The 22,237-nt window shown below is 41.0% G+C and overlaps 20 non-coding genes across 20 annotated transcripts; all 20 read left to right on the top strand.

Moving 5' to 3' along the window:
- The first annotated feature begins 1,191 nt into the window (after positions 1-1,191).
- Trnah-gug (transfer RNA histidin (anticodon GUG)) lies at positions 1,192-1,263 on the top strand. Its single transcript has one exon. It is a non-coding gene; the product is annotated as a tRNA-His (tRNA).
- A 584-nt stretch (positions 1,264-1,847) lies between these two features.
- Positions 1,848-1,919, top strand: Trnah-gug (transfer RNA histidin (anticodon GUG)). The gene has a single exon. It is a non-coding gene; the product is annotated as a tRNA-His (tRNA).
- A 1,553-nt stretch (positions 1,920-3,472) lies between these two features.
- On the top strand, positions 3,473-3,544 carry Trnah-gug (transfer RNA histidin (anticodon GUG)). The gene has a single exon. It is a non-coding gene; the product is annotated as a tRNA-His (tRNA).
- Positions 3,545-5,112: 1,568 nt separating this feature from the next.
- Trnah-gug (transfer RNA histidin (anticodon GUG)) lies at positions 5,113-5,184 on the top strand. The gene has a single exon. It is a non-coding gene; the product is annotated as a tRNA-His (tRNA).
- Positions 5,185-6,409: 1,225 nt separating this feature from the next.
- Positions 6,410-6,481, top strand: Trnah-gug (transfer RNA histidin (anticodon GUG)). The gene has a single exon. It is a non-coding gene; the product is annotated as a tRNA-His (tRNA).
- Positions 6,482-7,065: 584 nt separating this feature from the next.
- Positions 7,066-7,137, top strand: Trnah-gug (transfer RNA histidin (anticodon GUG)). The gene has a single exon. It is a non-coding gene; the product is annotated as a tRNA-His (tRNA).
- A 2,523-nt stretch (positions 7,138-9,660) lies between these two features.
- Trnah-gug (transfer RNA histidin (anticodon GUG)) lies at positions 9,661-9,732 on the top strand. The gene has a single exon. It is a non-coding gene; the product is annotated as a tRNA-His (tRNA).
- A 1,225-nt stretch (positions 9,733-10,957) lies between these two features.
- Trnah-gug (transfer RNA histidin (anticodon GUG)) lies at positions 10,958-11,029 on the top strand. Its single transcript has one exon. It is a non-coding gene; the product is annotated as a tRNA-His (tRNA).
- Positions 11,030-11,934: 905 nt separating this feature from the next.
- On the top strand, positions 11,935-12,006 carry Trnah-gug (transfer RNA histidin (anticodon GUG)). Its single transcript has one exon. It is a non-coding gene; the product is annotated as a tRNA-His (tRNA).
- Positions 12,007-12,582: 576 nt separating this feature from the next.
- Trnah-gug (transfer RNA histidin (anticodon GUG)) lies at positions 12,583-12,654 on the top strand. Its single transcript has one exon. It is a non-coding gene; the product is annotated as a tRNA-His (tRNA).
- Positions 12,655-13,479: 825 nt separating this feature from the next.
- On the top strand, positions 13,480-13,551 carry Trnai-uau (transfer RNA isoleucine (anticodon UAU)). Its single transcript has one exon. It is a non-coding gene; the product is annotated as a tRNA-Ile (tRNA).
- A 7-nt stretch (positions 13,552-13,558) lies between these two features.
- Positions 13,559-13,630, top strand: Trnah-gug (transfer RNA histidin (anticodon GUG)). Its single transcript has one exon. It is a non-coding gene; the product is annotated as a tRNA-His (tRNA).
- Positions 13,631-14,535: 905 nt separating this feature from the next.
- Positions 14,536-14,607, top strand: Trnah-gug (transfer RNA histidin (anticodon GUG)). Its single transcript has one exon. It is a non-coding gene; the product is annotated as a tRNA-His (tRNA).
- A 577-nt stretch (positions 14,608-15,184) lies between these two features.
- Positions 15,185-15,256, top strand: Trnah-gug (transfer RNA histidin (anticodon GUG)). Its single transcript has one exon. It is a non-coding gene; the product is annotated as a tRNA-His (tRNA).
- Positions 15,257-16,161: 905 nt separating this feature from the next.
- On the top strand, positions 16,162-16,233 carry Trnah-gug (transfer RNA histidin (anticodon GUG)). Its single transcript has one exon. It is a non-coding gene; the product is annotated as a tRNA-His (tRNA).
- Positions 16,234-16,809: 576 nt separating this feature from the next.
- On the top strand, positions 16,810-16,881 carry Trnah-gug (transfer RNA histidin (anticodon GUG)). Its single transcript has one exon. It is a non-coding gene; the product is annotated as a tRNA-His (tRNA).
- Positions 16,882-17,458: 577 nt separating this feature from the next.
- Positions 17,459-17,530, top strand: Trnah-gug (transfer RNA histidin (anticodon GUG)). Its single transcript has one exon. It is a non-coding gene; the product is annotated as a tRNA-His (tRNA).
- Positions 17,531-18,435: 905 nt separating this feature from the next.
- On the top strand, positions 18,436-18,507 carry Trnah-gug (transfer RNA histidin (anticodon GUG)). The gene has a single exon. It is a non-coding gene; the product is annotated as a tRNA-His (tRNA).
- A 904-nt stretch (positions 18,508-19,411) lies between these two features.
- Trnah-gug (transfer RNA histidin (anticodon GUG)) lies at positions 19,412-19,483 on the top strand. Its single transcript has one exon. It is a non-coding gene; the product is annotated as a tRNA-His (tRNA).
- A 905-nt stretch (positions 19,484-20,388) lies between these two features.
- Positions 20,389-20,460, top strand: Trnah-gug (transfer RNA histidin (anticodon GUG)). Its single transcript has one exon. It is a non-coding gene; the product is annotated as a tRNA-His (tRNA).
- The last annotated feature ends 1,777 nt before the right edge of the window (positions 20,461-22,237 follow it).

The raw sequence follows: 22,237 nt of genomic DNA, 5'->3' as shown, positions 1-22,237 counted from the left end.
TTTGCATTTGTGAACAAACATAAAAATTCTGGTTGCATCTATTCTCGAATTTCTTGAACGATTGCATTTTAAACTGCAAACACTTTCAAATCATTGGAACTTATTGAAAACTGTTGCATCGACAAAATCAGCAGAGTGGCGCAGCGGAAGCGTGCTGGGCCCATAACCCAGAGGTCGATGGATCGAAACCATCCTCTGCTACATACATGCTGTGATCGTATAGTGGTTAGTACTTCACGTTGTGGCCGTAACAACCCAGATTCGAACCGTGGTCACAGCAGATTTGTTTTTTGTTTTTTGTTTGTTTCTGGCGATTGTTTTAAGTTGCTTTGCATTTGTGAACAAACATAAAAATTCTGGTTGCGTCTATTCTGGGATTTCTTGAATGATTGCATTTTAAACTGCAAACACTTTCAAATCATTGGAACTGATTGAAAACTGGTGCATCGTCTAAATCAGCAGAGTGGCGCAGCGGAAGCGTGCTGGGCCCATAACTCAGAGGTCGATGGATCAAAACCATCTCTGCTACATACATGCTGTGATCGTATAGTGGTTAGTACTTCACGTTGTGGCCGTTGCAACCCAGGTTCGAATCCTGGTCACAGCAGATTTGTTTTTTGTTTTTTGTTTGTTTCTGGCGATTGTTTTAAGTTGCTTTGCATTTGTGAACAAACATAAAAATTCTGGTTGCGTCTATTCTCGAATTTCTTGAACGATTGCATTTTAAACTGCAAAGACTTTCAAACCATTGGAACTTATTGAAAACTGTTGCATCGTCAAAATCAGCAGAGTGGCGCAGCGGAAGCGTGCTGGGCCCATAACCCAGAGGTCGATGGATCGAAACCATCCTCTGCTCCATACATGCTGTGATCGTATAGTGGTTAGTACTTCACGTTGTGGCCGTGACAACCCAGATTCGAATCCTGGTCACAGCACATTTGTTTTTTGTTTTTTGTTTGTTTCTTGCGATTGTTTTAAGTTGCTTTGCATTTGTGAACAAACATAAAAATTCTGGTTGCATCTATTCTCGAATTTCTTGAATGATTGCATTTTAAACTGCAAACACATTCAAATTATTGGAACTTATTGAAAACTTTTGCATGAACATAATCAGCAGAGTGGCGCAGCGGAAGCGTGCTGGGCCCATAACCCAGAGGTCGATGGATCGAAACCATCCTCTGCTACATACATGCTGTGATCGTATAGTGGTTAGTACTTCACGTTGTGGCCGTGACAACCCAGGTTCGAATCCTGGTCACAGCAGATTTGTTTTTTGTTTTTTGTTTGTTTCTGGCGATTGTTTTAAGTTGCTTTGCATTTGTGAACAAACATAAAAATTCTGGTTGCATCTATTCTGGAATTTCTTGAATGATTGCATTTTAAACTGCAAAGACTTTCAAACCATTGGAACTTATTGAAAACTGTTGCATCGTCAAAATCAGCAGAGTGGCGCAGCGGAAGCGTGCTGGGCCCATAACCCAGAGGTCGATGGATCGAAACCATCCTCTGCTACATACATGCTGTGATCGTATAGTGGTTAGTACTTCACGTTGTGGCCGTTGCAACCCAGGTTCGAATCCTGGTCACAGCAGATTTGTTTTTTGTTTTTTGTTTGTTTCTTGCGATTGTTTTAAGTTGCTTTGCATTTGTGAACAAACATAAAAATTCTGGTTGCATCTATTCTGGAATTTCTTGAATGATTGCATTTTAAACTGCAAAGACTTTCAAATCATTGGAACTTATTGAAAACTGGTGCATCGTCTAAATCAGCAGAGTGGCGCAGCGGAAGCGTGCTGGGCCCATAACCCAGAGGTCGATGGATCGAAACCATCCTCTGCTACATACATGCTGTGATCGTATAGTGGTTAGTACTTCACGTTGTGGCCGTGACAACCCAGGTTCGAATCCTGGTCACAGCAGATTTATTTTTTGTTTGTTTCTGGCGATTGTTTTAAGTTGCTTTGCATTTGTGAACAAAGATAAAAATTCTGGTTGCATCTATTCTGGAATTTCTTGAATGATTGCATTTTAAACTGCAAACACTATCAAATTATTGGAACTTATTGAAAACTTTTGCATGAACATAATCAGCAGAGTGGCGCAGCGGAAGCGTACTGGACCCATAACCCAGAGGTCGATGGATCGAAACCATCCTCTGCTAGATACATGCTGTGATCGCGTAGTGGTTAGTACTTCACGTTGTGGCCGTGACAACCCAGGTTCGAATCCTTGTCACAGCAGATTTATTTTTTGTTTGTTTCTGGCGTTTGTTTTAAGTTGCTTTGCATTTGTGAACAAACATAAAAATTTGGGTTGCATCTATTCTCGAATTTCTTGAGCGATTGCATTTTAAACTGCAAACACTTTCAAATCATTGGAACTTATTGAAAACTGTTGCATCGACAAAATCAGCAGAGTGGCGCAGCGGAAGCGTGCTGGGCCCATAACCCAGAGGTCGATGGATCGAAACCATCCTCTGCTACATACATGCTGTGATCGTATAGTGGTTAGTACTTCACGTTGTGGCCGTGACAACCCAGATTCGAATCCTGGTCACAGCAGATTTGTTTTTTGTTTTTTGTTTGTTTCTGGCGATTGTTTTAAGTTGCTTTGCATTTGTGAACAAACATAAAAATTCTGGTTGCGTCTATTCTCGAATTTCTTGAACGATTGCATTTTAAACTGCAAACACTTTCAAATCATTGGAACTTATTGAAAACTGGTGCATCGTCTAAATCAGCAGAGTGGCGCAGCGGAAGCGTGCTGGGCCCATAACTCAGAGGTCGATGGATCAAAACCATCTCTGCTACATACATGCTGTGATCGTATAGTGGTTAGTACTTCACGTTGTGGCCGTTGCAACCCAGGTTCGAATCCTGGTCACAGCAGATTTGTTTTTTGTTTTTTGTTTGTTTCTGGCGATTGTTTTAAGTTGCTATGCATTTGTGAACAAACATAAAAATTCTGGTTGCGTCTATTCTCGAATTTCTTGAACGATTGCATTTTAAACTGCAAAGACTTTCAAACCATTGGAACTTATTGAAAACTGTTGCATCGTCAAAATCAGCAGAGTGGCGCAGCGGAAGCGTGCTGGGCCCATAACCCAGAGGTCGATGGATCGAAACCATCCTCTGCTACATACATGCTGTGATCGTATAGTGGTTAGTACTTCACGTTGTGGCCGTGACAACCCAGATTCGAATCCTGGTCACAGCACATTTGTTTTTTGTTTTTTGTTTGTTTCTTGCGATTGTTTTAAGTTGCTTTGCATTTGTGAACAAACATAAAAATTCTGGTTGCATCTATTCTCGAATTTCTTGAATGATTGCATTTTAAACTGCAAACACTATCAAATTATTGCAACTTATTGAAAACTTTTGCATGAACATAATCAGCAGAGTGGCGCAGCGGAAGCGTGCTGGGCCCATAACCCAGAGGTCGATGGATCGAAACCATCCTCTGCTACATACATGCTGTGATCGTATAGTGGTTAGTACTTCACGTTGTGGCCGTGACAACCCAGGTTCGAATCCTGGTCACAGCAGATTTATTTTTTGTTTTTTGTTTGTTTCTGGCGATTGTTTTAAGTTGCTTTGCATTTGTGAACAAAGATAAAAATTCTGGTTGCATCTATTCTGGAATTTCTTGAATGATTGCATTTTAAACTGCAAACACTATCAAATTATTGGAACTTATTGAAAACTTTTGCATGAACATAATCAGCAGAGTGGCGCAGCGGAAGCGTACTGGACCCATAACCCAGAGGTCGATGGATCGAAACCATCCTCTGCTACATACATGCTGTGATCGCGTAGTGGTTAGTACTTCACGTTGTGGCCGTGACAACCCAGGTTCGAATCCTTGTCACAGCAGATTTGTTTTTTTGTTTTTTGTTTGTTTCTGGCGATTGTTTTAAGTTGCTTTGCATTTGTGAACAAACATAAAAATTCTGGTTGCATCTATTCTCGAATTTCTTGAACGATTGCATTTTAAACTGCAAACACTTTCAAATCATTGGAACTTATTGAAAATTGTTGCATCGACAAAATCAGCAGAGTGGCGCAGCGGAAGCGTGCTGGGCCCATAACCCAGAGGTCGATGGATCGAAACCATCCTCTGCTACATACATGCTGTGATCGTATAGTGGTTAGTACTTCACGTTGTGGCCGTAACAACCCAGATTCGAACCGTGGTCACAGCAGATTTGTTTTTTGTTTTTTGTTTGTTTCTGGCGATTGTTTTAAGTTGCTTTGCATTTGTGAACAAACATAAAAATTCTGGTTGCGTCTATTCTGGGATTTCTTGAATGATTGCATTTTAAACTGCAAACACTTTCAAATCATTGGAACTGATTGAAAACTGGTGCATCGTCTAAATCAGCAGAGTGGCGCAGCGGAAGCGTGCTGGGCGCATAACTCAGAGGTCGATGGATCAAAACCATCTCTGCTACATACATGCTGTGATCGTATAGTGGTTAGTACTTCACGTTGTGGCCGTTGCAACCCAGGTTCGAATCCTGGTCACAGCAGATTTGTTTTTTGTTTTTTGTTTGTTTCTGGCGATTGTTTTAAGTTGCTTTGCATTTGTGAACAAACATAAAAATTCTGGTTGCGTCTATTCTCGAATTTCTTGAACGATTGCATTTTAAACTGCAAAGACTTTCAAACCATTGGAACTTATTGAAAACTGTTGCATCGTCAAAATCAGCAGAGTGGCGCAGCGGAAGCGTGCTGGGCCCATAACCCAGAGGTCGATGGATCGAAACCATCCTCTGCTCTATACATGCTGTGATCGTATAGTGGTTAGTACTTCACGTTGTGGCCGTGACAACCCAGATTCGAATCCTGGTCACAGCACATTTGTTTTTTGTTTTTTGTTTGTTTCTTGCGATTGTTTTAAGTTGCTTTGCATTTGTGAACAAAGATAAAAATTCTGGTTGCATCTATTCTCGAATTTCTTGAATGATTGCATTTTAAACTGCAAACACTTTCAAATTATTGGAACTTATTGAAAACTTTTGCATGAACATAATCAGCAGAGTGGCGCAGCGGAAGCGTGCTGGGCCCATAACCCAGAGGTCGATGGATCGAAACCATCCTCTGCTACATACATGCTGTGATCGTATAGTGGTTAGTACTTCACGTTGTGGCCGTGACAACCCAGGTTCGAATCCTGGTCACAGCAGATTTGTTTTTTGTTTTTTGTTTGTTTCTGGCGATTGTTTTAAGTTGCTTTGCATTTGTGAACAAACATAAAAATTCTGGTTGCATCTATTCTCGAATTTCTTGAATGATTGCATTTTAAACTGCAAACACTATCAAATTATTGGAACTGATTGAAAACTTTTGCATGAACATAATCAGCAGAGTGGCGCAGCGGAAGCGTACTGGACCCATAACCCAGAGGTCGATGAATCGAAACCATCCTCTGCTACATACATGCTGTGATCGCGTAGTGGTTAGTACTTCACGTTGTGGCCGTGACAACCCAGGTTCGAATCCTTGTCACAGCAGATTTATTTTTTGTTTGTTTCTGGCGATTGTTTTAAGTTGCTTTGCATTTGTGAACAAACATAAAAATTTGGGTTGCATCTATTCTCGAATTTCTTGAACGATTGCATTTTAAACTGCAAACACTATCAAATTATTGGAACTTATTGAAAACTGGTGCATCGTCAAAATCAGCAGAGTGGCGCAGCGGAAGCGTGCTGGGCCCATAACCCAGAGGTCGATGGATCGAAACCATCCTCTGCTACATACATGCTGTGATCGTATAGTGGTTAGTACTTCACGTTGTGGCCGTGACAACCCAGATTCGAACCGTGGTCACAGCAGATTTGTTTTTTGTTTTTTGTTTGTTTCTGGCGATTGTTTTAAGTTGCTTTGCATTTGTGAACAAACATAAAAATTCTGGTTGCGTCTATTCTGGAATTTCTTGAATGATTGCATTTTAAACTGCAAAGACTTTCAAATCATTGGAACTGATTGAAAACTGGTGCATCGTCTAAATCAGCAGAGTGGCGCAGCGGAAGCGTGCTGGGCCCATAACTCAGAGGTCGATGGATCGAAACCATCTCTGCTACATACATGCTGTGATCGTATAGTGGTTAGTACTTCACGTTGTGGCCGTTGCAACCCAGGTTCGAATCCTGGTCACAGCAGATTTGTTTTTTGTTTGTTTCTGGCGATTGTTTTAAGTTGCTTTGCATTTGTGAACAAAGATAAAAATTCTGGTTGCATCTATTCTCGAATTTCTTGAATGATTGCATTTTAAACTGCAAACACTATCAAATTATTGGAACTTATTGAAAACTTTTGCATGAACATAATCAGCAGAGTGGCGCAGCGGAAGCGTGCTGGGCCCATAACCCAGAGGTCGATGGATCGAAACCATCCTCTGCTACATACATGCTGTGATCGTATAGTGGTTAGTACTTCACGTTGTGGCCGTGACAACCCAGGTTCGAATCCTGGTCACAGCAGATTTGTTTTTTGTTTTTTATTTGTTTCTGGCGATTGTTTTAAGTTGCTTTGCATTTGTGAACAAACATAAAAATTCTGGTTGCATCTATTCTCGAATTTCTTGAATGATTGCATTTTAAACTGCAAAGACTTTCAAATCATTGGAACTTATTGAAAACTGGTGCATCGTCAAAATCAGCAGAATGGCGCAGCGGAAGCGTGCTGGGCCCATAACCCAGAGGTCGATGGATCAAAACCATCCTCTGCTACATACATGCTGTGATCGTATAGTGGTTAGTACTTCACGTTGTGGCCGTGACAACCCAGATTCGAATCCTGGTCACAGCACATTTGTTTTTTGTTTTTTGTTTGTTTCTTGCGATTGTTTTAAGTTGCTTTGCATTTGTGAACAAACATAAAAATTCTGGTTGCATCTATTCTCGAATTTCTTGAATGATTGCATTTTAAACTGCAAACACTATCAAATTATTGGAACTTATTGAAAACTTTTGCATGAACATAATCAGCAGAGTGGCGCAGCGGAAGCGTGCTGGGCCCATAACCCAGAGGTCGATGGATCGAAACCATCCTCTGCTACATACATGCTGTGATCGTATAGTGGTTAGTACTTCACGTTGTGGCCGTGACAACCCAGGTTCGAATCCTGGTCACAGCAGATTTGTTTTTTGTTTTTTGTTTGTTTCTGGCGATTGTTTTAAGTTGCTTTGCATTTGTGAACAAACATAAAAATTCTGGTTGCATCTATTCTGGAATTTCTTGAATGATTGCATTTTAAACAGCAAACACTATCAAATTATTGGAACTTATTGAAAACTTTTGCATGAACATAATCAGCAGAGTGGCGCAGCGGAAGCGTACTGGACCCATAACCCAGAGGTCGATGGATCGAAACCATCCTCTGCTACATACATGCTGTGATCGCGTAGTGGTTAGTACTTCACGTTGTGGCCGTGACAACCCAGGTTCGAATCCTGGTCACAGCAGATTTGTTTTTTGTTTGTTTCTGGCGATTGTTTTAAGTTGCTTTGCATTTGTGAACAAACATAAAAATTCTGGTTGCATCTATTCTGGAATTTCTTGAATGATTGCATTTTAAACTGCAAACACTATCAAATTATTGGAACTTATTGAAAACTTTTGCATGAACATAATCAGCAGAGTGGCGCAGCGGAAGCGTACTGGACCCATAACCCAGAGGTCGATGGATCGAAACCATCCTCTGCTACATACATGCTGTGATCGCGTAGTGGTTAGTACTTCACGTTGTGGCCGTGACAACCCAGGTTCGAATCGTGGTCACAGCAGATTTATTTTTTGTTTGTTTCTGGCGATTGTTTTAAGTTGCTTTGCATTTGTGAACAAACATAAAAATTCTGGTTGCATCTATTCTCGAATTTCTTGAACGATTGCATTTTAAACTGCAAACACTATCAAATTATTGGAACTTATTGAAAACTTTTGCATGAACATAATCAGCAGAGTGGCGCAGCGGAAGCGTACTGGACCCATAACCCAGAGGTCGATGGATCGAAACCATCCTCTGCTACATACATGCTGTGATCGCGTAGTGGTTAGTACTTCACGTTGTGGCCGTGACAACCCAGGTTCGAATCCTGGTCACAGCACATTTGTTTTTTGTTTTTTGTTTGTTTCTGGCGATTGTTTTAAGTTGCTTTGCATTTGTGAACAAACATAAAAATTCTGGTTGCATCTATTCTGGAATTTCTTGAATGATTGCATTTTAAACTGCAAACACTATCAAATTATTGGAACTTATTGAAAACTTTTGCATGAACATAATCAGCAGAGTGGCGCAGCGGAAGCGTACTGGACCCATAACCCAGAGGTCGATGGATCGAAACCATCCTCTGCTACATACATGCTGTGATCGCGTAGTGGTTAGTACTTCACGTTGTGCCCGTGACAACCCAGGTTCGAATCGTGGTCACAGCAGATTTATTTTTTGTTTGTTTCTGGCGATTGTTTTAAGTTGCTTTGCATTTGTGAACAAACATAAAAATTCTGGTTGCATCTATTCTCGAATTTCTTGAATGATTGCATTTTAAACTGCAAACACTATCAAATTATTGGAACTTATTGAAAACTTTTGCATGAACATAATCAGCAGAGTGGCGCAGCGGAAGCGTGCTGGGCCCATAACCCAGAGGTCGATGGATCGAAACCATCCTCTGCTACATACATGCTGTGATCGTATAGTGGTTAGTACTTCACGTTGTGCCCGTGACAACCCAGGTTCGAATCCTGGTCACAGCAGATTTGGTTTTTGTTTTTTGTTTGTTTCTGGCGATTGTTTTAAGTTGCTTTGCATTTGTGAACAAACATAAAAATTCTGGTTGCATCTATTCTGGAATTTCTTGAATGATTGCATTTTAAACTGCAAAGACTTTCAAGTCATTGGAACTTATTGAAAACTGGTGCATCGTCTAAATGAGCAGAGTGGCGCAGCGGAAGCGTGCTGGGCCCATAACCCAGAGGTCGATGGATCGAAACCATCCTCTGCTACATACATGCTGTGATCGTATAGTGGTTAGTACTTCACGTTGTGGCCGTGACAACCCAGGTTCCAATCGTGGTCACAGCAGATTTATTTTTTGTTTGTTTCTGGCGATTGTTTTAAGTTGCTTTGCATTTGTGAACAAACATAAAAATTCTGGTTGCATCTATTCTCGAATTTCTTGTACGATTGCATTTTAAACTGCAAACACTTTCAAATCATTGGAACTTATTGAAAACTGTTGCATCGACAAAATCAGCAGAGTGGCGCAGCGGAAGCGTGCTGGGCCCATAACCCAGAGGTCGATGGATCGAAACCATGTCTGCTACATACATGCTGTGATCGTATAGTGGTTAGTACTTCACGTTGTGGCCGTGACAACCCAGATTCGAATCCTGGTCGCTGCACATTTGTTTTTTGTTTTTTGTGTGTTTCTGGCGATTGTTTTAAGTTGCTTTGCATTTGTGAACAAAGATAAAAATTCTGGTTGCATCTATTCTCGAATTTCTTGAATGATTGCATTTTAAACTGCAAACACTATCAAATTATTGGAACTTATTGAAAACTTTTGCATGAACATAATCAGCAGAGTGGCGCAGCGGAAGCGTGCTGGGCCCATAACCCAGAGGTCGATGGATCGAAACCATCCTCTGCTACATACATGCTGTGATCGTATAGTGGTTAGTACTTCACGTTGTGGCCGTGACAACCCAGGTTCGAATCCTGGTCACAGCACATTTGTTTTTTGTTTTTTGTTTGTTTCTGGCGATTGTTTTAAGTTGCTTTGCATTTGTGAACAAACATAAAAATTCTGGTTGCATCTATTCTGGAATTTCTTGAATGATTGCATTTTAAACTGCAAACACTATCAAATTATTGGAACTTATTGAAAACTTTTGCATGAACATAATCAGCAGAGTGGCGCAGCGGAAGCGTACTGGACCCATAACCCAGAGGTCGATGGATCGAAACCATCCTCTGCTACATACATGCTGTGATCGCGTAGTGGTTAGTACTTCACGTTGTGGCCGTGACAACCCAGGTTCGAATCGTGGTCACAGCAGATTTATTTTTTGTTTGTTTCTGGCGATTGTTTTAAGTTGCTTTGCATTTGTGAACAAAGATAAAAATTCTGGTTGCATCTATTCTCGAATTTCTTGAACGATTGCATTTTAAACTGCAAACACTTTCAAATCATTGGAACTTATTGAAAACTGTTGCATCGACAAAATCAGCAGAGTGGCGCAGCGGAAGCGTGCTGGGCCCATAACCCAGAGGTCGATGGATCGAAACCATCCTCTGCTACATACATGCTGTGATCGTATAGTGGTTAGTACTTCACCTTGTGGCCGTGACAACCCAGGTTCCAATCGTGGTCACAGCAGATTTATTTTTTGTTTGTTTCTGGCGATTGTTTTAAGTTGCTTTGCATTTGTGAACAAACATAAAAATTCTGGTTGCATCTATTCTCGAATTTCTTGTACGATTGCATTTTAAACTGCAAACACTTTCAAATCATTGGAACTTATTGAAAACTGTTGCATCGACAAAATCAGCAGAGTGGCGCAGCGGAAGCGTGCTGGGCCCATAACCCAGAGGTCGATGGATCGAAACCATCTCTGCTACATACATGCTGTGATCGTATAGTGGTTAGTACTTCACGTTGTGGCCGTGACAACCCAGATTCGAATCCTGGTCGCAGCACATTTGTTTTTTGTTTTTTGTGTGTTTCTGGCGATTGTTTTAAGTTGCTTTGCATTTGTGAACAAAGATAAAAATTCTGGTTGCATCTATTCTCGAATTTCTTGAATGATTGCATTTTAAACTGCAAACACTATCAAATTATTGGAACTTATTGAAAACTTTTGCATGAACATTATCAGCAGAGTGGCGCAGCGGAAGCGTGCTGGGCCCATAACCCAGAGGTCGATGGATCGAAACCATCCTCTGCTACATACATGCTGTGATCGTATAGTGGTTAGTACTTCACGTTGTGGCCGTGACAACCCAGGTTCGAATCCTGGTCACAGCACATTTGTTTTTTGTTTTTTGTTTGTTTCTGGCGATTGTTTTAAGTTGCTTTGCATTTGTGAACAAACATAAAAATTCTGGTTGCATCTATTCTGGAATTTCTTGAATGATTGCATTTTAAACTGCAAACACTATCAAATTATTGGAACTTATTGAAAACTTTTGCATGAACATAATCAGCAGAGTGGCGCAGCGGAAGCGTGCTAGACCCATAACCCAGAGGTCGATGGATCGAAACCATCCTCTGCTACATACATGCTGTGATCGCGTAGTGGTTAGTACTTCACGTTGTGGCCGTGACAACCCAGGTTCGAATCGTGGTCACAGCAGATTTATTTTTTGTTTGTTTCTGGCGATTGTTTTAAGTTGCTTTGCATTTGTGAACAAACATAAAAATTCTGGTTGCATCTATTCTGGAATTTCTTGAACGATTGCATTTTAAACTGCAAACACTTTCAAATCATTGGAACTTATTGAAAACTGTTGCATCGACAAAATCAGCAGAGTGGCGCAGCGGAAGCGTGCTGGGCCCATAACCCAGAGGTCGATGGATCGAAACCATCCTCTGCTACATACATGCTGTGATCGTATAGTGGTTAGTACTTCACGTTGTGGCCGTGACAACCCAGATTCGAATCCTGGTCGCAGCACATTTGTTTTTTGTTTTTTGTTTGTTTCTGGCGATTGTTTTAAGTTGCTTTGCATTTGTGAACAAACATAAAAATTCTGGTTGCATCTATTCTCGAATTTCTTGAATGATTGCATTTTAAACTGCAAACACTATCAAATTATTGGAACTTATTGAAAACTTTTGCATGAACATAATCAGCAGAGTGGCGCAGCGGAAGCGTGCTGGGCCCATAACCCAGAGGTCGATGGATCGAAACCATCCTCTGCTACATACATGCTGTGATCGTATAGTGGTTAGTACTTCACGTTGTGGCCGTGACAACCCAGGTTCGAATCCTGGTCACAGCAGATTTGGTTTTTGTTTTTTGTTTGTTTCTGGCGATTGTTTTAAGTTGCTTTGCATTTGTGAACAAACATAAAAATTCTGGTTGCATCTATTCTGGAATTTCTTGAATGATTGCATTTTAAACTGCAAAGACTTTCAAATCATTGGAACTTATTGAAAACTGGTGCATCGTCTAAATCAGCAGAGTGGCGCAGCGGAAGCGTGCTGGGCCCATAACCCAGAGGTCGATGGATCGCAACCATCCTCTGCTACATACATGCTGTGATCGTATAGTGGTTAGTACTTCACGTTGTGGCCGTGACAACCCAGGTTCCAATCGTGGTCACAGCAGATTTATTTTTTGTTTGTTTCTGGCGATTGTTTTAAGTTGCTTTGCATTTGTGAACAAACATAAAAATTCTGGTTGCATCTATTCTCGAATTTCTTGTACGATTGCATTTTAAACTGCAAACACTTTCAAATCATTGGAACTTATTGAAAACTGTTGCATCGACAAAATCAGCAGAGTGGCGCAGCGGAAGCGTGCTGGGCCCATAACCCAGAGGTCGATGGATCGAAACCATCTCTGCTACATACATGCTGTGATCGTATAGTGGTTAGTACTTCACGTTGTGGCCGTGACAACCCAGGTTCGAATCCTGGTCACAGCAGATTTGGTTTTTGTTTTTTGTTTGTTTCTGGCGATTGTTTTAAGTTGCTTTGCATTTGTGAACAAACATAAAAATTCTGGTTGCATCTATTCTGGAATTTCTTGAATGATTGCATTTTAAACTGCAAAGACTTTCAAATCATTGGAACTTATTGAAAACTGGTGCATCGTCTAAATCAGCAGAGTGGCGCAGCGGAAGCGTGCTGGGCCCATAACCCAGAGGTCGATGGATCGCAACCATCCTCTGCTACATACATGCTGTGATCGTATAGTGGTTAGTACTTCACGTTGTGGCCGTGACAACCCAGGTTCCAATCGTGGTCACAGCAGATTTATTTTTTGTTTGTTTCTGGCGATTGTTTTAAGTTGCTTTGCATTTGTGAACAAACATAAAAATTCTGGTTGCATCTATTCTCGAATTTCTTGTACGATTGCATTTTAAACTGCAAACACTTTCAAATCATTGGAACTTATTGAAAACTGTTGCATCGACAAAATCAGCAGAGTGGCGCAGCGGAAGCGTGCTGGGCCCATAACCCAGAGGTCGATGGATCGAAACCATCTCTGCTACATACATGCTGTGATCGTATAGTGGTTAGTACTTCACGTTGTGGCCGTGACAACCCAGATTCGAATCCTGGTCGCAGCACATTTGTTTTTTGTTTTTTGTGTGTTTCTGGCGATTGTTTTAAGTTGCTTTGCATTTGTGAACAAAGATAAAAATTCTGGTTGCATCTATTCTCGAATTTCTTGAATGATTGCATTTTAAACTGCAAACACTATCAAATTATTGGAACTTATTGAAAACTTTTGCATGAACATAATCAGCAGAGTGGCGCAGCGGAAGCGTGCTGGGCCTATAACCCAGAGGTCGATGGATCGAAACCATCCTCTGCTACATACATGCTGTGATCGTATAGTGGTTAGTACTTCACGTTGTGGCCGTGACAACCCAGGTTCGAATCCTGGTCACAGCACATTTGTTTTTTGTTTTTTGTTTGTTTCTGGCGATTGTTTTAAGTTGCTTTGCATTTGTGAACAAACATAAAAATTCTGGTTGCATCTATTCTGGAATTTCTTGAATGATTGCATTTTAAACTGCAAACACTATCAAATTATTGGAACTTATTGAAAACTTTTGCATGAACATAATCAGCAGAGTGGCGCAGCGGAAGCGTGCTGGACCCATAACCCAGAGGTCGATGGATCGAAACCATCCTCTGCTACATACATGCTGTGATCGCGTAGTGGTTAGTACTTCACGTTGTGGCCGTGACAACCCAGGTTCGAATCGTGGTCACAGCAGATTTATTTTTTGTTTGTTTCTGGCGATTGTTTTAAGTTGCTTTGCATTTGTGAACAAACATAAAAATTCTGGTTGCATCTATTCTGGAATTTCTTGAACGATTGCATTTTAAACTGCAAACACTTTCAAATCATTGGAACTTATTGAAAACTGTTGCATCGACAAAATCAGCAGAGTGGCGCAGCGGAAGCGTGCTGGGCCCATAACCCAGAGGTCGATGGATCGAAACCATCCTCTGCTACATACATGCTGTGATCGTATAGTGGTTAGTACTTCACGTTGTGGCCGTGACAACCCAGATTCGAATCCTGGTCGCAGCACATTTGTTTTTTGTTTTTTGTTTGTTTCTGGCGATTGTTTTAAGTTGCTTTGCATTTGTGAACAAAGATAAAAATTCTGGTTGCATCTATTCTCGAATTTCTTGAATGATTGCATTTTAAACTGCAAACACTATCAAATTATTGGAACTTATTGAAAACTTTTGCATGAACATAATCAGCAGAGTGGCGCAGCGGAAGCGTGCTGGGCCCATAACCCAGAGGTCGATGGATCGAAACCATCCTCTGCTACATACATGCTGTGATCGTATAGTGGTTAGTACTTCACGTTGTGGCCGTGACAACCCAGGTTCGAATCCTGGTCACAGCAGATTTGGTTTTTGTTTTTTGTTTGTTTCTGGCGATTGTTTTAAGTTGCTTTGCATTTGTGAACAAACATAAAAATTCTGGTTGCATCTATTCTGGAATTTCTTGAATGATTGCATTTTAAACTGCAAAGACTTTCAAATCATTGGAACTTATTGAAAACTGGTGCATCGTCTAAATCAGCAGAGTGGCGCAGCGGAAGCGTGCTGGGCCCATAACCCAGAGGTCGATGGATCGCAACCATCCTCTGCTACATACATGCTGTGATCGTATAGTGGTTAGTACTTCACGTTGTGGCCGTGACAACCCAGGTTCCAATCGTGGTCACAGCAGATTTATTTTTTGTTTGTTTCTGGCGATTGTTTTAAGTTGCTTTGCATTTGTGAACAAACATAAAAATTCTGGTTGCATCTATTCTCGAATTTCTTGTACGATTGCATTTTAAACTGCAAACACTTTCAAATCATTGGAACTTATTGAAAACTGTTGCATCGACAAAATCAGCAGAGTGGCGCAGCGGAAGCGTGCTGGGCCCATAACCCAGAGGTCGATGGATCGAAACCATCCTCTGCTACATACATGCTGTGATCGTATAGTGGTTAGTACTTCACGTTGTGGCCGTGACAACCCAGGTTCGAATCCTGGTCACAGCACATTTGTTTTTTGTTTTTTGTTTGTTTCTGGCGATTGTTTTAAGTTGCTTTGCATTTGTGAACAAACATAAAAATTCTGGTTGCATCTATTCTGGAATTTCTTGAATGATTGCATTTTAAACTGCAAACACTATCAAATTATTGGAACTTATTGAAAACTTTTGCATCGTCTAAATCAGCAGAGTGGCGCAGCGGAAGCGTGCTGGGCCCATAACTCAGAGGTCGATGGATCAAAACCATCCTCTGCTACATACATGCTGTGATCGCGTAGTGGTTAGTACTTCACCTTGTGGCCGTGACAACCCAGGTTCGAATCGTGGTCACAGCAGATTTATTTTTTGTTTGTTTCTGGCGATTGTTTTAAGTTGCTTTGCATTTGTGAACAAACATAAAAATTCTGGTTGCATCTATTCTGGAATTTCTTGAACGATTGCATTTTAAACTGCAAACACTTTCAAATCATTGGAACTTATTGAAAACTGTTGCATCGACAAAATCAGCAGAGTGGCGCAGCGGAAGCGTGCTGGGCCCATAACCCAGAGGTCGATGGATCGAAACCATCCTCTGCTACATACATGCTGTGATCGTATAGTGGTTAGTACTTCACGTTGTGGCCGTGACAACCCAGATTCGAATCCTGGTCGCAGCACATTTGTTTTTTGTTTTTTGTTTGTTTCTGGCGATTGTTTTAAGTTGCTTTGCATTTGTGAACAAACATAAAAATTCTGGTTGCATCTATTCTCGAATTTCTTGAATGATTGCATTTTAAACTGCAAACACTATCAAATTATTGGAACTTATTGAAAACTTTTGCATGAACATAATCAGCAGAGTGGCGCAGCGGAAGCGTGCTGGGCCCATAACCCAGAGGTCGATGGATCGAAACCATCCTCTGCTACATACATGCTGTGATCGTATAGTGGTTAGTACTTCACGTTGTGGCCGTGACAACCCAGGTTCGAATCCTGGTCACAGCAGATTTGGTTTTTGTTTTTTGTTTGTTTCTGGCGATTGTTTTAAGTTGCTTTGCATTTGTGAACAAACATAAAAATTCTGGTTGCATCTATTCTGGAATTTCTTGAATGATTGCATTTTAAACTGCAAAGACTTTCAAATCATTGGAACTTATTGAAAACTGGTGCATCGTCTAAATCAGCAGAGTGGCGCAGCGGAAGCGTGCTGGGCCCATAACCCAGAGGTCGATGGATCGCAACCATCCTCTGCTACATACATGCTGTGATCGTATAGTGGTTAGTACTTCACGTTGTGGCCGTGACAACCCAGGTTCCAATCGTGGTCACAGCAGATTTATTTTTTGTTTGTTTCTGGCGATTGTTTTAAGTTGCTTTGCATTTGTGAACAAACATAAAAATTCTGGTTGCATCTATTCTCGAATTTCTTGTACGATTGCATTTTAAACTGCAAACACTTTCAAATCATTGGAACTTATTGAAAACTGTTGCATCGACAAAATCAGCAGAGTGGCGCAGCGGAAGCGTGCTGGGCCCATAACCCAGAGGTCGATGGATCGAAACCATCTCTGCTACATACATGCTGTGATCGTATAGTGGTTAGTACTTCACGTTGTGGCCGTGACAACCCAGGTTCGAATCCTGGTCACAGCAGATTTGGTTTTTGTTTTTTGTTTGTTTCTGGCGATTGTTTTAAGTTGCTTTGCATTTGTGAACAAACATAAAAATTCTGGTTGCATCTATTCTGGAATTTCTTGAATGATTGCATTTTAAACTGCAAAGACTTTCAAATCATTGGAACTTATTGAAAACTGGTGCATCGTCTAAATCAGCAGAGTGGCGCAGCGGAAGCGTGCTGGGCCCATAACCCCGAGGTCGATGGATCGCAACCATCCTCTGCTACATACATGCTGTGATCGTATAGTGGTTAGTACTTCACGTTGTGGCCGTGACAACCCAGGTTCCAATCGTGGTCACAGCAGATTTATTTTTTGTTTGTTTCTGGCGATTGTTTTAAGTTGCTTTGCATTTGTGAACAAACATAAAAATTTGGGTTGCATCTATTCTCGAATTTCTTGTACGATTGCATTTTAAACTGCAAACACTTTCAAATCATTGGAACTTATTGAAAACTGTTGCATCGACAAAATCAGCAGAGTGGCGCAGCGGAAGCGTGCTGGGCCCATAACCCAGAGGTCGATGGATCGAAACCATCCTCTGCTACATACATGCTGTGATCGTATAGTGGTTAGTACTTCACGTTGTGGCCGTGACAACCCAGGTTCGAATCCTGGTCACAGCACATTTGTTTTTTGTTTTTTGTTTGTTTCTGGCGATTGTTTTAAGTTGCTTTGCATTTGTGAACAAACATAAAAATTCTGGTTGCATCTATTCTGGAATTTCTTGAATGATTGCATTTTAAACTGCAAACACTATCAAATTATTGGAACTTATTGAAAACTTTTGCATGAACATAATCAGCAGAGTGGCGCAGCGGAAGCGTGCTGGACCCATAACCCAGAGGTCGATGGATCGAAACCATCCTCTGCTACATACATGCTGTGATCGCGTAGTGGTTAGTACTTCACGTTGTGGCCGTGACAACCCAGGTTCGAATCGTGGTCACAGCAGATTTATTTTTTGTTTGTTTCTGGCGATTGTTTTAAGTTGCTTTGCATTTGTGAACAAACATAAAAATTCTGGTTGCATCTATTCTGGAATTTCTTGAACGATTGCATTTTAAACTGCAAACACTTTCAAATCATTGGAACTTATTGAAAACTGTTGCATCGACAAAATCAGCAGAGTGGCGCAGCGGAAGCGTGCTGGGCCCATAACCCAGAGGTCGATGGATCGAAACCATCCTCTGCTACATACATGCTGTGATCGTATAGTGGTTAGTACTTCACGTTGTGGCCGTGACAACCCAGATTCGAATCCTGGTCGCAGCACATTTGTTTTTTGTTTTTTGTTTGTTTCTGGCGATTGTTTTAAGTTGCTTTGCATTTGTGAACAAACATAAAAATTCTGGTTGCATCTATTCTCGAATTTCTTGAATGATTGCATTTTAAACTGCAAACACTATCAAATTATTGGAACTTATTGAAAACTTTTGCATGAACATAATCAGCAGAGTGGCGCAGCGGAAGCGTGCTGGGCCCATAACCCAGAGGTCGATGGATCGAAACCATCCTCTGCTACATACATGCTGTGATCGTATAGTGGTTAGTACTTCACGTTGTGGCCGTGACAACCCAGGTTCGAATCCTGGTCACAGCAGATTTGGTTTTTGTTTTTTGTTTGTTTCTGGCGATTGTTTTAAGTTGCTTTGCATTTGTGAACAAACATAAAAATTCTGGTTGCATCTATTCTGGAATTTCTTGAATGATTGCATTTTAAACTGCAAAGACTTTCAAATCATTGGAACTTATTGAAAACTGGTGCATCGTCTAAATCAGCAGAGTGGCGCAGCGGAAGCGTGCTGGGCCCATAACCCAGAGGTCGATGGATCGCAACCATCCTCTGCTACATACATGCTGTGATCGTATAGTGGTTAGTACTTCACGTTGTGGCCGTGACAACCCAGGTTCCAATCGTGGTCACAGCAGATTTATTTTTTGTTTGTTTCTGGCGATTGTTTTAAGTTGCTTTGCATTTGTGAACAAACATAAAAATTCTGGTTGCATCTATTCTCGAATTTCTTGTACGATTGCATTTTAAACTGCAAACACTTTCAAATCATTGGAACTTATTGAAAACTGTTGCATCGACAAAATCAGCAGAGTGGCGCAGCGGAAGCGTGCTGGGCCCATAACCCAGAGGTCGATGGATCGAAACCATCTCTGCTACATACATGCTGTGATCGTATAGTGGTTAGTACTTCACGTTGTGGCCGTGACAACCCAGATTCGAATCCTGGTCGCAGCACATTTGTTTTTTGTTTTTTGTGTGTTTCTGGCGATTGTTTTAAGTTGCTTTGCATTTGTGAACAAAGATAAAAATTCTGGTTGCATCTATTCTCGAATTTCTTGAATGATTGCATTTTAAACTGCAAACACTATCAAATTATTGGAACTTATTGAAAACTTTTGCATGAACATAATCAGCAGAGTGGCGCAGCGGAAGCGTGCTGGGCCCATAACCCAGAGGTCGATGGATCGAAACCATCCTCTGCTACATACATGCTGTGATCGTATAGTGGTTAGTACTTCACGTTGTGGCCGTGACAACCCAGGTTCGAATCCTGGTCACAGCACATTTGTTTTTTGTTTTTTGTTTGTTTCTGGCGATTGTTTTAAGTTGCTTTGCATTTGTGAACAAACATAAAAATTCTGGTTGCATCTATTCTGGAATTTCTTGAATGATTGCATTTTAAACTGCAAACACTATCAAATTATTGGAACTTATTGAAAACTTTTGCATGAACATAATCAGCAGAGTGGCGCAGCGGAAGCGTGCTGGACCCATAACCCAGAGGTCGATGGATCGAAACCATCCTCTGCTACATACATGCTGTGATCGCGTAGTGGTTAGTACTTCACGTTGTGGCCGTGACAACCCAGGTTCGAATCGTGGTCACAGCAGATTTATTTTTTGTTTGTTTCTGGCGATTGTTTTAAGTTGCTTTGCATTTGTGAACAAACATAAAAATTCTGGTTGCATCTATTCTGGAATTTCTTGAACGATTGCATTTTAAACTGCAAACACTTTCAAATCATTGGAACTTATTGAAAACTGTTGCATCGACAAAATCAGCAGAGTGGCGCAGCGGAAGCGTGCTGGGCCCATAACCCAGAGGTCGATGGATCGAAACCATCCTCTGCTACATACATGCTGTGATCGTATAGTGGTTAGTACTTCACGTTGTGGCCGTGACAACCCAGATTCGAATCCTGGTCGCAGCACATTTGTTTTTTGTTTTTTGTTTGTTTCTGGCGATTGTTTTAAGTTGCTTTGCATTTGTGAACAAAGATAAAAATTCTGGTTGCATCTATTCTCGAATTTCTTGAATGATTGCATTTTAAACTGCAAACACTATCAAATTATTGGAACTTATTGAAAACTTTTGCATGAACATAATCAGCAGAGTGGCGCAGCGGAAGCGTGCTGGGCCCATAACCCAGAGGTCGATGGATCGAAACCATCCTCTGCTACATACATGCTGTGATCGTATAGTGGTTAGTACTTCACGTTGTGGCCGTGACAACCCAGGTTCGAATCCTGGTCACAGCACATTTGGTTTTTGTTTTCTGTTTGTTTCTGGCGATTGTTTTAAGTTGCTTTGCATTTGTGAACAAAGATAAAAATTCTGGTTGCATCTATTCTGGAATTTCTTGAATGATTGCATTTTAAACTGCAAACACTATCAAATTATTGGAACTTATTGAAAACTTTTGCATGAACATAATCAGCAGAGTGGCGCAGCGGAAGCGTACTGAACCCATAACCCAGAGGTCGATGGATCGAAACCATCCTCTGCTACATACATGCTGTGATCGTATAGTGGTTAGTACTTCACGTTGTGGCCGTGACAACCCAGGTTCCAATCGTGGTCACAGCAGATTTATTTTTTGTTTGTTTCTGGCGATTGTTTTAAGTTGCTTTGCATTTGTGAACAAACATAAAAATTCTGGTTGCATCTATTCTCGAATTTCTTGAACGATTGCATTTTAAACTGCAAACACTTTCAAATCATTGGAACTTATTGAAAACTGTTGCATCGACAAAATCAGCAGAGTGGCGCAGCGGAAGCGTGCTGGGCCCATAACCCAGAGGTCGATGGATCGAAACCATCCTCTGCTACATACATGCTGTGATCGTATAGTGGTTAGTACTTCACGTTGTGGCCGTGACAACCCAGATTCGAATCCTGGTCGCAGCACATTTGTTTTTTGTTTTTTGTTTGTTTCTGGCGATTGTTTTAAGTTGCTTTGCATTTGTGAACAAACATAAAAATTCTGGTTGCATCTATTCTGGAATTTCTTGAATGATTGCATTTTAAACTGCAAACACTATCAAATTATTGGAACTTATTGAAAACTTTTGCATGAACATAATCAGCAGAGTGGCGCAGCGGAAGCGTACTGAACCCATAACCCAGAGGTCGATGGATCGAAACCATCCTCTGCTACATACATGCTGTGATCGCGTAGTGGTTAGTACTTCACGTTGTGGCCGTGACAACCCAGGTTCCAATCGTGGTCACAGCAGATTTATTTTTTGTTTGTTTCTGGCGATTGTTTTAAGTTGCTTTGCATTTGTGAACAAACATAAAAATTCTGGTTGCATCTATTCTCGAATTTCTTGAACGATTGCATTTTAAACTGCAAACACTTTCAAATCATTGGAACTTATTGAAAACTGTTGCATCGACAAAATCAGCAGAGTGGCGCAGCGGAAGCGTGCTGGGCCCATAACCCAGAGGTCGATGGATCGCAACCATCCTCTGCTACATACATGCTGTGATCGTATAGTGGTTAGTACTTCACGTTGTGGCCGTGACAACCCAGGTTCCAATCGTGGTCACAGCAGATTTATTTTTTGTTTGTTTCTGGCGATTGTTTTAAGTTGCTTTGCATTTGTGAACAAACATAAAAATTCTGGTTGCATCTATTGTTGAATCTCTTGAATGATTGCATTTTAAACTGCAAACACTTTCAAATCATTGGAACTTATTGAAAACTGTTGCATCGACAAAATCAGCAGAGTGGCGCAGCGGAAGCGTGCTGGGCCCATAACCCAGAGGTCGATGGATCGAAACCATCTCTGCTACATACATGCTGTGATCGTATAGTGGTTAGTACTTCACGTTGTGGCCGTGACAACCCAGATTCGAATCCTGGTCGCAGCACATTTGTTTTTTGTTTTTTGTGTGTTTCTGGCGATTGTTTTAAGTTGCTTTGCATTTGTGAACAAAGATAAAAATTCTGGTTGCATCTATTCTCGAATTTCTTGAATGATTGCATTTTAAACTGCAAACACTATCAAATTATTGGAACTTATTGAAAAC

This window comes from Phallusia mammillata, chromosome 7 (assembly GCF_965637545.1).
Source record: "Phallusia mammillata chromosome 7, kaPhaMamm4.hap1.1, whole genome shotgun sequence".
Lineage (NCBI taxonomy): Eukaryota > Metazoa > Chordata > Ascidiacea > Phlebobranchia > Ascidiidae > Phallusia > Phallusia mammillata.
Note: the sequence above shows the minus strand (reverse complement) of the source record. Positions and strands in the feature narration are given on the sequence as shown.